We start from the raw sequence: 9,556 nt of genomic DNA, 5'->3' as shown, positions 1-9,556 counted from the left end.
AAGCCACAAGAAAACTTAGTCTATAGCTAGGTCTTGGCGCTTGGGACTTGGTGGAAGAACCAGTATGGTTCCTAGGCTAAAAAGTTTGGAGAGCCCTGCCCTAGACCATCACTCCTGTTTGTCAGGCAGTATGGTGGGTGACACTGAAGTTTGTTTCCTGCTGCAGTCTGGAGAATCTCCGGACACGTCTTTGCTGATCATCAGGGCTCAATTCGAAGCAGGACTTATCACTGAAGACAGTTCTACTCCAGTCAAAAAGATTCCAGACTGAAGACGTGTATGGAAATGTCCAGGACAGCTGTGGGATACCAGCCTGACAGTCGCCCGCCATAAGGCCTGACAACAAGAAGTGATGGTCTGGGCTGCCATTCCTTTCCATAAAAGGGCCCCTTGCGTTGTCATCCACGGCACCCTTATAGTACAGCGGTATGTCGATGATATTCTAGGCCCCATTTTGTTGCTCTTTATGGCATGCCATCCTGGGCTTATGTTTCAGCGAGGTAATGCCCGCCCCCACACGACGAAGTTTCTGGTGCTTGTTTTAGGGCTTGCTAAACTCTACTTTGGCCAACAAGGTCGCCTGTTCTCTCCCCAATTGTGAACGTTTGGAACATTGTAGGCAGGGTCCTCCAGCCATCTCGGAATTTTTACGATGTAATTGCCCAATTGGACAGAATTTGGCACGCTATCCAACAACTCCATCAATCAGCGCCAAGCCGAGTAACTGCTTGTATATGGATCAGAGGTGGACCAACACCTTACTGACTTGCTCGATTTGTGAAGCTCTTTCTCTTGAATAAGTCGTCCAGTTTTTTCTGAAATTGTAATCATTTGTTTGTCAACAAATGTATATCACAGCTACCGATTTCCGTGCCATCTGGATAATTTCTGTATGGTGCATAGTTTTTTTCCGTCTTAGAAAGTATGTTATCAGGAAGAAGTGTTTCATTCTTCTTCTTATACTGGTCTTCACTAATACTACAGGACCAGTCTGTTACTAGGAAGTCCTCGTGATGAGGATGTTTCACCCACTCAGCCATGGTGATGAGTGATGACTGTACAGTAACGTTAGCGTGGGGGTGGTTTTACAAAGAAATAAAAAAGACATTTATCGCTTAAATCTTTTTTATTTATAAACTCTTACAGATTATTGGTTGTAAGTACAAGTACATGATTAAAGTAGAACGTAGCTCTGTGCCTACATCTGGCATAGCTTATTCATACGTATTTGCATGTATTGATGCACTGAAGGCGTTGTATAAAGTTGAGCCAAGACTTCTTCTGATAGATGCTGAGCTTGGCGTGTTAACTCCATGAAATTGGTCAATATTCTCTTATAGAATCTGTACACATGTGGCTACCAGCTTAGACGTTCTAGAGAATGCTGGATCGTGTAACTGGAATACGTTAAGTTGTTAAATGGATACTTTTGTGTATGAGTGGACTCTCTTCTTTTGTTAAAAACTTTAACTGTTGGGAGAAGTCCCTTGTGGAGACCCTACGATCACCTAATGCCTATGAGGCCGCTTGAGAAATTCATTAAACATGGCAGCAATTTGCATAATAGTATTACATAGGCAAATCTATTCATCCACGGATAATATGACTTTTATGTCACAATATCGAGGATTTTCTAAAGCCAGCACTGGGTAGAACTCATGACTGGATGTAATTCCCAGACTGAAGCATTTACTGTCGCTGGTGTTTAAAGTGGCTGTAAGCAACTGGAAACTACAGCTGTAATTTTTTCCTGAGGGCATGCAGCTTTACTATATCGTTAAATGATGATGGCATTCTCTTGGGTAGAATATTCTGGAGGTAAAATAGTCCCCCATTCGGATATCTGGGCAGGGCCTACTCAGGAGAATGATGTTATCAGGAGAAACAAAACTGGTGTTCTACAGATCGGAGCATGAAATGTCAGATCCCTTAATCAGGCCAGCAGGTTAGAAAATTTAAAAAAGTAAATGGATAGGATAAAGGAGGAGGAGATTAGTGCTTAACATCCCATCGACAATGAGGTCATTAGAAATGGAGCACAAGCTCGGATTAAGGAAGGAAATCGGCTGTGCCCTTTAAAAGGAACCACCCCAGTATTTGCCTGAAACGATTTAGGGAAATCACAGAGTACCTAAATCAGGATGGCCGGAGACGAGTTTGAATGGTCGTCCTCCCGAATGTGTGTCCTGTGTGCTAACCACTGCGCTTCGTGGATAAGTTAAAATTAGATACGAGGGTATTTCGGAAAGTAAAGATACACCGTACGCCAGAGGAACAGAGGAGTTTTGGCGAGCAAGTTGACAACACTGGTGTTAACCTTGAACCATTAGCTTTCTCCTCGCGGTCGTATGGCATTTGAACGTTGCTTCTGGTTGGAGTAGGTCGTCTTTAAAATGGCTGCGCCGATTCAGAATCCCGTCAAATGCGATGTGCGCTCCGTCATACGTTTTCTTCATGCAAACGGTCAGCGACCAGCGAATATTCACAAAGAAATTATTTCTGTTTATGGGAACATTATGAATCAACAAAATGTAACGAAATGGTGTCGTCATTTCTCTGAAGATAGGACCGATGTTCATGACGAACAAAGAACAGGTCGGCCATCTGTGATCTCTGATGCCCTTATTCGGAAAACGGAGGAAGCAATTCATGCGAATAGACGTCTCACATTGAAAGAATTGCATCAGATAATACCAGACGTGTCAGTGACAACTCTTTATGACGTTGTGACTGTCAAGTTAGGGTGCAGGAAATTGTGTGCGTTCTGGGTTCCAAAACTGTTAATGGAAGAACATAAAAAGAAAATGATGGGCTTTGCACTCGACTTCCTCACACGCTATGCTGAAGCAGGTGATGAGTTCCTTGATCACATTGTGACAGGTGATGAGACGTGGGTTTATCACCATACACCTGAATCCAAGCAACAATCAATGCAATGGCGCCATTTGAATTGACCAAAAGCCAAGAAATGCAAAACGTTGATTTCAGTGAAGAAAATCATGGATTATGTTTTTTTGGGACAGAGAAGGCATTCTTCTGTTAGAATTTATGCCTCCTGGAACAAAAATTAATGCTGCTGCATATTGCCTGACTTTGAAACGTCTTCTAAGGACAATTCAGAACAAACGCAGGGGAATACTGACAAGTGGAGTCCGCTTACTTCATGACAACGCTCAGCCTCACACAACGCTCATAACCAAAGCACTACTCAAACAATTCAAATGGGACGTATTGGAACATCCGCCATACAGCCCGGACCTTGCGCCCACCGACTTCCATGTCTTCCGTTACCTGAAGTCACATATTGGTGGAAAATCATTCCACGACGATTAAGAGATCAAAGATGAAGCTGAAATGTGGTTCCGACAACAGGCGGCAACTTTATATGACTGTGGTATACAACAGCTAGTCCACTGACTTAACAAATGTTTGGATAGCAGGGGTGATTATGTCGAAAAATAACAAATAATCCAGTTAATAAGATGTAACTGACGTTTTCTAAATAAATGTTCTATTTAAGGACTGCAAGCCATTGAATCTTTACTTTTCGAAATGTACTCGTATATGGGAATTAGTGAAGTTCGTTGGCAGGAGGAACAAGACTTCTGGTCAGGTAAATACAGCGTTATAAATACAAAACCAAGTAGGGGTAATTCAGGAATAGGTTTAATAATGAATAAAAAAACTGGAACATGGATAAGCTACTATAAACAGCATAGTGAACGCATTATTGTAGCCAAGATAGACGTGAAACCCGCCACTACCACAGTAGTACAATTTTATGTGCCAACTAGCTCTGCAGATGACGAAGAGATTGATGAAGTGTATGATGAGATAAAAGAAATTATTCAGATAGTTAAGGGAGACGAAAATTTAATAGTTATGGAGAACTTGTATCCAATAGTAGGAAAAGGAAGAGAAAGGAAAGTAGTAGGTGACTATGGGCTGGCGGCAAGGGCTGTCTGGTAGAGTTTTGCACAGAGCATAACTTAATCATAGCAAAAGTTGGTTTAAAAATCATGGAAGAAGGTTGTATACATGGAAGAGACCTGGAGACACCAGAAGGTTTCAGATGGTAATGCAATGCTAAGACAGAGATTCAGGAACGATATTTTAAATTGTAACACATTTCCAGGGGCAGATGTGGACTCTGATCACAATTTATTGGTTATGAACTGTAGATTCAAGCTGAAGAAGCTGCAAAAAGGTAGGAATTTAAGGAGATGGAACCTGGATAAACTGAAAGAACCAGAGGTTGTAGAGAGGTTGGGAGCATTAGGGAACGACTGGCAAGAACAGGGGAAAGAAACACAGTACAAGAAGAAACGGTAACTTTGAGAGATGAAATAGTGAAAGCAGCAGAGGATCAAGTGGGTAAAAATACGAGGGCTAGTAGAAATCCTTGGGTAACACAGGAGATACTGATTTTAATTGGTGAAAGGAGAAAATATAAAACTGCAGTAAATGAAGCAGGTGAAAAGGAGTACAAATGTCTCAAAAATGAGATCGACAGGAAGTGTAAGATGGCTAAGCAGGATGTAAGGATGTAGAAGCATATGAGGTGTGACAGTAAAGTAATGAGACTGATTTTCTTTGCAAGATGTGACAAGCCTACAGGCTTGCGAAGGCACAATACCTTTCACCTATAAGCTGCTTCTAGTCCAAGCGGCACATCGTTGCAACTGTGCAGTCGTGAGTTGTGCTGTGATAAGTTATTACGTGTTTGTTTCTCTCGCTACAGAAGTGGAACCGCATAATATTGCGCAATGGTATGCCATTTCTTTTTGCATTAAATTGGGTGAAAACGTGACGACAACTAACGGTGAGCTTAAGAAGGCTTTTGGAGAGGAAGTTATGTCAAGAGCTCAAGTTTTTCGTTGGCATAAAATGGTTAGTGAAGGCAGAACGAATGTTGAAGATGAAGTCCACAGTGGACGACTATCAACCTCACGGGCGGATGTCAACTTGGCCAGAGTGCGTGAACTCGTGTGATCAGATCGAAGATTATCCGTGAAAATTATTGTAGAAGAACTGAACATCAATCGAGAAACGGTTTGTCTAATAATAACTGAAGATCTTGGTATGAGAAAGATTTGTGCAAAATGGTCCCCAAAAATCTCACACCACAGCAGTGAGAAACACGGAAAAATGTGGCAGCCGATCTGTTAGAGCAAACGGAAATCAGTCCAGAATTGTTGATCCATGTTATCACTGGTGATGAAAGTTTGTTTTTTCAGTACGATCCAGAGATAAAACGTCGAAGTTCGCAATGGTGCTCAAAGGGATCACCCAGACCAAAAAAAGATCGCATGTCAAAGTCAAAAGTGAAATGCATGCTTGTGTGCTTCTTTGATTCCAAGGGAATTGTTCATAAAGAGTGGGTGCCTCCTGCAGAAACAGTTAACCAATATTACTACAAAGAAATTTTAGAAAGACTTCGTAAAATAGTTCTTCGTGTCCGTGCCGATATCGCTGATAATTGGATTCTGCCTCACGATAACGCACCATCCCATACTGCTCTGTCAGTACAGCAATTTTTAACCTCAAAACAAATTTCAGTATTACCACAGCCACCTTATTCACCAGATATCGCACCGTGTGACATTTTTCTATTTACAAGAGTCAAAACGGCGGACAAGGGACACCATTTTCAAACAACAAGAAATGTCCAAAAGGCTGTGACCAGGGTCTTGGAGAATATTACAGAACATGAATTCCAGAAATGTTACCATGAATGGCAGAAGCGCTGGAAAAAGTTTGTGCAATCAGAAGGAAACTAATTTGAAGGAGACAACACTAAACTTGACTAAAACAGTAAACAACTTTTTTTTTCACATCAGTCTCATTACTTTATTGTCGCATCTCGTATATTACTATCGGTAAGATAGATGCTGTCTACAGGAGAATTAAAGAGACCTTTGGAGTGAAACATCATAGATTAAGGGTCGACCTGCGACAGCAATCGCACAACTTGCGTATGGGCCGCTAGACGCCGCCGCGAGCGCTAAGAATGCATTGCGATCGCAGGCGCACGTGTTGCGTACAGGCCGCGAGGTGCTGGCACGAGCGCAACCGTATATAAGTGCAGACGGAGTTGGGCCAGCTCTCATTTTGTTGGCATCTTATTTTTGCCTATTCTCTTATTTGCTTAGCTCTTATTCGTTTATGGCTCATGTTATTGTGCTCTCTTTCAGCCATTCTGATTGTATTGATTTACTCCCAATTGAGAAGTGCTCATTTTGGCATTTCACTTTTGCATATTTCTCATTTTTCTAATAATATGCTCCTTACCTTTTTACAGTTGAATTGATTAACATAGTCTCATGTACTGTATGTTCATTTCAGCCTGTTCATATTTTGATGTTCTTTAAACACTGTAATAATTTTCGGAAGCATTTCTTCCCTTAAACTTGTGTTAAGTATTCTCGATGTAGGATTTGTTCTGTGACACAGGTGCAGGGTTTTGAATATAAATTATATACGAAACTGTGCATTAAAAGGAATTTTTTTTCATTTTGTACTACATCAGACGACAATTTTGTGATATGAGGGAGAAATTTGAGGGGCGAACCCATGGAAATAGTCTTAAGTGATCCCCTTTAAAAATAAAAATTTGTGTGACACTGAAAGACGTGACACTGTAGGCCTGAAAATTTATATATATAAAAGCATATGTCACAGGAGGAAAGAGAACAACCTGTGTGAATATCCAGAGCGTAGATGGAAAACCAGCAGCTCTAAGCAAATAAGGGAAAACAGAAAGGTGGAAGCAGTATATAGAGGGTCTATACAAGGGCTATGTACTTGAGGACAATATTATGGAAATAGAAGCTGACGTAGATCAAGACGAGATGGGAGATTTGATACTGCATAAAGAATTTGACAAACCACTGAAAGACCTAGTTTGTAACAAGGCCCCAGGAGCATACAATATTCCATTAGAACTACTGATAGCCTTGGGAGAGCTAGCAATGACATACTCTTCCATCTGGTGTGCAAGATGTATGAGATAGGCGAAATACACGCAGACTTCAAGAAGAATATATTAATTAGAATTCCAAAGAAAGCAGGTGCTGCCAGGTGTGAAAATTACCGAAATATCAGTTTAATAAGTCACGGTTGCAAAATACTAACACGAATTCTTTACTGGTGAATGGAAAAACTGGTAGAAACCGACCTTGGGGAAGATCAGTTTGGATTCCGTAAAAATGTAAGAACACGTGAAGCAATACTGACACTGCGACTTGTCTTACAAGATAGGTTAAGGAATGGCAAACCTACGTTTCTAGCAATTGTAGACTTACAGAAAGCTTTTCTCATTGGTGGTTCTCTGCCTGGAGGCTGGATGTTTGTGTTGTCCTCATCATTTCATCATCAAATGTTGTTCAAATGTGCGTGAAATCTTATGGGACTTAACTGCTAAGGTCATCAGTCCCTAAGCTTACACACTACTTACCCTAAATTATCCTGAGGACAAACACACACACACCCATGCCCGAGGGAAGACTCGAACCTCTGCCGGGACCAGCCGCATTTCATCAACAGTCGTGACAGTGGGTAGGTTGGACTGTGTACAAATTGGGACTTCGTACAGGCGCTGATGACCGCGCAGTTGAGTGCCCCACAAACCAAAACATCATCACGATCGGTGGTGATCAAATTCTAAAGGTGGTAGGGGTCAAATACAGGGAGCGAAAGGCAATTTACAATTTGTACAGAAACAAGATGGCTGTTATAAGAGTCGAGGGGCACGACATGGAAGCAGTGGTTGAGAATGGACTGAGAATCAGTTGTAGCCTATCCCTGACGTTGTTCATTCTGTATATTGAGCAAGCAGTAAAGGAAACAAAAGAAAGCTTTGGAGTAGAAATTAAATTTCAGGAAGAAGAAATAAAAACCTTGAGATTTGCCAATGATACTTTAATTCTGTCAGAGACAGCACGGGACTTGGAAGAGCAGTTGAACGGAATGGACAGTGTCTTGAAAGCAATATATAAGATGAACATCAACAAGAGCAAAACGATGATAATGGAATGTAGTCGAATTAAATCAGGTGATGCTGAGAGAATTACAGTAGGAAATAGAGACTTTTTAGAGAGGGTATGAAATGTAGAGTGGCGATGGCAAGGAAAGCGTTTCTGAAGAAGAGAAAATTGTTAACATCGACTGTAGATTTAAGAGTCAGGAAGTTCTTTCTGAAAGTATCTGTATGGAGTATAGCCATCAATGGAACTGAAACGTGGACGATAAACAGTTTAAACAAAAAGAGAATAGGAGCTTCTCAGATGTGGTGCTGCAGAAGAATGCTAAAGATTTGATGGGTAGATCACATATCTATCGAGAAGGTACTGAATAGAATTGGGGAGAAGAGGAAGTTGTGGTACTAGAAGAAGAGATCGGTTTGTAGGACACATTCTGATGCACCAAGGGATCACGAATTTAGTACTGGAGGGAAGTGTGGAGGGTAAAAATCAAAGAGGGAGAGCAAGAGATGAATACAGTAAGCAGATTCAGAAGGATGTAAGTTGCACTGTGGTTACTCAGAAATGAAGAGTCTTACACAGGATAGAGTAGCATGGAAAGCTGCATCAAACCAGGCTTTGGACTGAAGAGCATAAGAACAGTGTATGAAGTATATGTTGTATTAAACAACATTACTTTCACATCAGATGGATTTACCTCAATACATGAAAAAGCGAAAATGTGTTACTCATATAGTTTTTTACGGCCACATTCTACCCCAGTTATTATCACGAATATCTACATGAAGGCTGCATTGCTGGTACACGTTTTGAGATGTTAACCCTTTGAGAGCTCTTACTCGCCTGGGAGGACACTTTTTTCAGCCCATGCTAAAAAGTATCATTCGTAGCAATGTATGCCAATTTAAAACAGAAACAAAAATTCTGTGGTATTTGCTTTTGGGTATAAAGGAAGTCAGTTGATCGTTTGGTCATCACATATATTGTTGAAAATGAACAAAGTCATGAGACTTGATCCTAGACCTGATAAATGCAGAGCGACAGTTTTAATTGTTAATTTTAGTGGGGACAGCGAAAGTATACTTCAAGTTCTGAACACTCAAGTATCTGCCTGTACATTGAACATATCCATTAACTCACTGATAAAGGAGAATGGTGACTGCATGCGCGGGTGTTTTCAAGGGATCTACTAAGTCTAGACTTCCTGAGGGTTCTGTAACTAATAACTACTGGAGGTGCTGTGATTCTGCAGCTAGAGGTCTATTGATTCGATGTGAAGGAAGAGGAAGGTGTTGACGCCTACTTCTTGAATCTAAAAATGTGTGTAAAGTGCTTCTTGGAATTTATAGGAAACTTACAGAAATCTGTCAAAGTTTAAATACAATTGACTATTATTTGTTTCCTAAACGGCTGATACTATTATTATGTGACATTCCTTGCAGCTTTCAGTGACTACCTCAAGTGTTTCAGAATGATAAGCTTATTTCTAAGTGTCAACCTTGTTATAAAGATTATAATTTAAATCCACTATGTCAAATTAATTGACCTCATCCTATTAAAATGCATTGTGAGGG

Source organism: Schistocerca nitens, chromosome 3 (genome assembly GCF_023898315.1).
Source record: "Schistocerca nitens isolate TAMUIC-IGC-003100 chromosome 3, iqSchNite1.1, whole genome shotgun sequence".
Taxonomy (NCBI): Eukaryota; Metazoa; Arthropoda; class Insecta; order Orthoptera; family Acrididae; genus Schistocerca; species Schistocerca nitens.
The sequence above is the reverse complement of the archived record's forward strand: the minus strand, read 5'-3'. Positions refer to the sequence as shown.